This window comes from Leptonychotes weddellii, chromosome 1, assembly GCF_054177405.1.
Source record: "Leptonychotes weddellii isolate Sample4059 chromosome 1, ASM5417740v2, whole genome shotgun sequence".
Lineage (NCBI taxonomy): Eukaryota > Metazoa > Chordata > Mammalia > Carnivora > Phocidae > Leptonychotes > Leptonychotes weddellii.
In genome coordinates, this window is record NC_138369.1 from 62,637,303 (window position 1) to 62,642,417 (window position 5,115).

Sequence of the window (5,115 nt, forward strand, 5' to 3'; positions counted from 1 at the left end):
CATTGGGGTGCATATGGCCCTTCTTTTCACTACATCTGTGTCTTTGGGGTAAATACCCAGGAGTGCAATTGCTGGGTCATAGGGTAGCTCTATTTTTAAATTTTTGAGGCACCTCCACACTGTTTTCCAAAGTGGCTGTACCAACTTGCACCCCAACCAACAGTGTAAGAGGGTTCCCCTTTCTCCACAACCTCTCCAACATTTGTTGTTTCTTGCCTTGTCAATTTTTGCCATTCTAACTGGTGTAAGGTGGTATCTCAATCAATCCTTCTAACTCTTCAAAATGATACTACACACCTTTTTTTGTATTTCTACAGTGTTTAGTTCCAGATAGTACCTTTTACCTATCACTGTGCAAGAACTCAAGCCCAAGGAGGCAGAATTATGGTCAAATCTGGTCTACTTCCATCTGCCAACCTTTGGCACAGACAACATCTGTCTTAAGATCCAGTGTAGCCCTAGACTGCAAATGTCTGATTGCCCAAACTCTAGACTTTAGAACCTGAAGGACTGGAACTGTCTTGGCCTTGCTTAACTGTTTCATCCTGTCCTTAATGACCTCATTTCTCGGTGTTTTTCATGCTCCATTCCATGTCATTCTTTTTGTTCTTTCTCTGAATGTCAGTCATTTTACCCATAGGCAATGGGTGTGATTTACTAGACCAAATCATGGTAGGTATTTGCTAACTGCTGCCTTTTAAATTTGGTGGAAGTGAGTGGAAAAAGATTCTGATTTCTGAACTGCACCCAAATACAAAATAGAAATCCAAAATGTTCTGGGAAAATATACCTTCTCATGGCTTAAAATTTATCCATCTCTCAATGGAAACTATTTAGGGATGCATCAGTATTTAGCTCTGACCTAGATATTTAGCCAAAATGTGCTCATTAGCTTCAGCCTCAGCATTGGCCTTTGAAAAATTCAGGCTGAAGATTCATGTGCAATTTCATACCTTTTCTGGTATCCCTAAACATGTGGTAGACCCATGTGATGACAAGGTTCCCATCATCCCTAAACAGCATAACTAGAACAGGAAAATGAGCAAGGAATTGCATTCCAATTCACTATTCATATATGAATATTCATTTTCAAATATAAGTACATATTTCAGATGTACCTTGAAGTGAAAAATCTTCTCATGTGCTTTACATATGATAAAGCATAGCAGTCATTTACATATATTTATTATTTCAGGCATAAAATGCTATAATAATTAATAATGATTTTGGAAATTTTAACGTCACATGCCAAATATTATTAAGAACTTATAAATGATTAAATGAATGGAAAATGATTGACAAAAATACTACCACTACAAGGGACTATGTTAGCTAAATGACTTAGAAAGAATGTTATATTTTTTTGAATTAAAATATATTTTTAAAGTTAAGTAATAATGTGAGGCAGAAAAATAAGGTCTAAATTACATCATGCTTCTAATCTTTATAGGATTATCTGGCATATTAGTATTCACAACATTAAACTAGATAACTTTTAATAATTGTATTTTTTTTAAAAAGAATTGTATTTAATTTTCACATATTTAATTATACTTAGGCCCTAAGACTGTCAAGAAGTCCTATTGAGGAATTGTTCCCATTTTATGAGAATGAGTCAAAAGAAGAATGTCAAAAAAAAAGAAGAAGAATGTCAACCTACCCAACTTTTTATAAAATGGAAAATCAGAAAAATGTCATGCAATTGTCATTGCGAACGGAACAAACACGAAGGCTCTGAATGATTCTGAATCACAAGTATTCAACTTTTCGCACTCTCAGCTGTGTGTCTGGAAAGTAATTATAGCAATGTGTAATAGAACAGATTTACTGGCTGTGAGCAGAAAGATAGTAGCTGTTTTCCTCATTCTCTTTAAGCCATAGAAAAGCTCCATGACACACTAGAAATGTTGAAACTTCTTGTCTGCCCTTCTACAAAATGTTCAAACAAGATGGTATAGCAACTAAGGCATTTAAAACAAAAAACTGCTTGCAATAAAGGAAGTCTTCATACTGAAATTTGCAAATAAGAAAAGCAAATTAACAACAGATGAGTGCTTGAGAGAACAGGTTATTTATTGAAATCTCCTAAAGAATAAAACCAATTCATGTTTCTAGAGAATGAAAGCATTTCTTACGTGTATCATACAAGAATAAAGAGTAATCATTTTTTTATTCTATTCTAGGAAAGGTGCATGGATTGAGAGCAACTTCATAGAGAACCAGAGGAGTTAGTCCCAAGCAATGTGCCAAGATTTATGCCAGAACGTCCATGAAACTTAAGCAATTTCCAGCAAGGCTTCATTTCTCCCATTTCATAAAACTGTTCCTGATAATCATGTATGTGCTGACCTGTTTAATTAGTTATTCAGCACAGGAACAAACATATTTCTGACTGAGTGATAGGATTCACCAATTATGTTAACTTATGAGGAAAGGACATTGGAAAGTTTTAGAATACACACTGGTGTTACTTGCATAAACAAGTTATTACCATAAAAAAATGTTTCCATACATGTTCAGAAATGCCTTGTGTCTTTTTCTTTACCAGTACCTGCTTCAGAGAAACTTCACAAGACAACAGAGACTCCAAGAAAAGTCAGTTACCTGAAGCTTTCATTTTGAGTCTAAGGAAAAGGAATTCTTCATCTTGAAAAGCCTGAGTTTTAGCAAACTTCTGTTGTTTAGAATTGAGCCCTTCCCTTCCAAAATGAGCAGGAACAAAGCAAGCAAGGAGAGGGGTGTCCACAGGGGTATATGGTGAAACATGTCAGATTTTGAATTATTAGACGTTTGGGTTTGCAATCTTAACTCTGCTACTTCATGGCTGTGTGACCTTAAAATTTGCTGAGTCTCAGTTTCCTCTTCTATAAAATGGGAATAGTAATAGGCTCTACTGTATAAGATCATTATTAGGATTAAATAAACTAATCTTTATAAAATGCTTGCCAGTTAGCTATTACTGCATGACAAACATCCCAACACTCATAGATTAAAAGAAAAACTAGTTCTTATTTCTCCTGAGACTGTGGGCGAGCTCGACGATGCTGCTTGTACCAAGCTTGGTTGATGTCACTTGGTTCACCCACATATCTGTAGTCAGCTTGCAGTTGGCTGGTCTAGATGGCGTCATTCACAAGCCGGGAGATTTACCTGATGTTGGCTGGCTATTAAAGTGATTCAGGTAACTGGGCCACCTACCTCTCCTCTTCCAGGTGCTTGGCTCAGGCTTGTTCTCATAGCAGAGACAGAGGTTTCAGAGATAAAGGGAATATATTCAGGGTTTCTTGAGACCGAAGCCTAGAAGTAGCACATTACTTACACCATATTCTATCCATCAAAGCAAATCGTATGACCAAATCCAATATCAGTGGAGGAAGGACATTATACCTCCAAGAGAGGAACTGCAAAGTCATGTGGCAAAGGTCATGGAAACCATGGAAACCTAGAGGTGTGAATAATTGTGATTATTTATGCAACATGGCACAGTGGTTGGCACACCATAAACATTCAATAAGAGAGGACTCGGATTTTTATTGTGGAGTAGATTGGAGAGGGTAGGGAGAGAGGGAGGTAGGGTGGGGGGGGGTGCTGGCTTAAGAATAGGGTGCAGTTGAGAAACCACAGTGGTGCTCTGGTCTTTGGAAGCAATCCTGAACTCTGAGGGTGTGCTGGACACGAGCTTCCTCCATACCTCTAACTGATTAAGGTAATCAAATAGGATGTCTGTATCATTCTTTCCAACTGCGGGGCACTGTTCAAATATTAAGAAATCCCCAAATTCTGTCTCTGTAGCTGAGCAGAAAATGAATAATCCTGTATTCCCCAAGGAGCCTTCTTTGTCACAATGGCAAAGTGATTCATCCACCCAAGGTCACTGGTAAATTGAAATCTGAGCCAGGACTTTGAAGGAGTTACTATCTCGCAGCTAAGTGTTTTGACAAGGTGGGATGAGCCAGGTTAATAGAAAAAGCCACTTACAAAGGGGATATTCTTTATCCACACACTTTGCTGGAAACCTTAACATGAAGATTGATAGCAAGTTGGAAAAATTGCAGGGGAAAAGAGAAAAGCATTGCTGAATATAAGAAGTATAATTTGGTTTTAAAACACCTCATGAACAATCAATAGGACCTACTGAATGGGCCAGAGGGCGCTGTAGTGGAACAGAGCAAATAGAAGAGTTATTTTAGGAAAAGGGAAACGGGGACCCAAATTTGGTCTAGGAAAATTCATTATAAATATGTCACTCATTGCAAATGAAGAGAAACATTGCAATCCTCTACCAGCCAAGCCCAAAGCAGGCATAGATCTAACCCCTGTTCACACGCACTTAAGGAGCATGCTCAGATTTTTTTTTTTTTTTAATGCCAAACTGACCCCTCCTCCTCTCTTTGGCATATCACATGAAGACTTGCTTTATGGATCCTTATTTTCTTGGCCACAATTATATTATATTTAAGGAGGTATAGAAGAGTCCAAGTTTTGAATATTGTCTACAACTGTCCCTCCCACAGCCTCCTCACCTCCATCTGAAAGAGGCCTCAGAAAACTAGATGTCCTGGCAAGACCTCTACCCCCCACCCCACTTCTCTACCACTCATGGCCTCAGGATGTGTACTGGACTGCAGACTGCCAGAAATAATACAGATCTGCTTCTTATATTAGTTTCCGTCAAGCAGCCGATTTCCAGGATCCCCAGGGCATGTGCCATGCTCAGGCATAAATGCTAAAGGGCTGTGTGGGGTGGGGGAGCATCTCAGCTCCCAGCCTCCAGCATTGTTTACCTCTTGCCAGGTCTTACTTTCTAAGTAGCACTTATCACCAACCATCACACATGTTTTACTGTTTTATTTACTAAGTCATCTGTTTAATGTGCTTATTTTCTCTCCCTGGTATAATATAAGAAGATTGCTATGTCCATTTTGTTTTATCCTGTATTCCTAGTAGCTAAGATAGTGTATGGCTCACAGGAGGCATTGATAAATATTTATTAAACTAGTAAATGTCAGCACATGCCTGTGTAAATTTGGAGTTTGGGTAAAAAAGGTCTAGGAGGCATGTATCATATGATCTCACTGATATGAGGAATTCTTAATCGCAGGAAACAAACTGAGT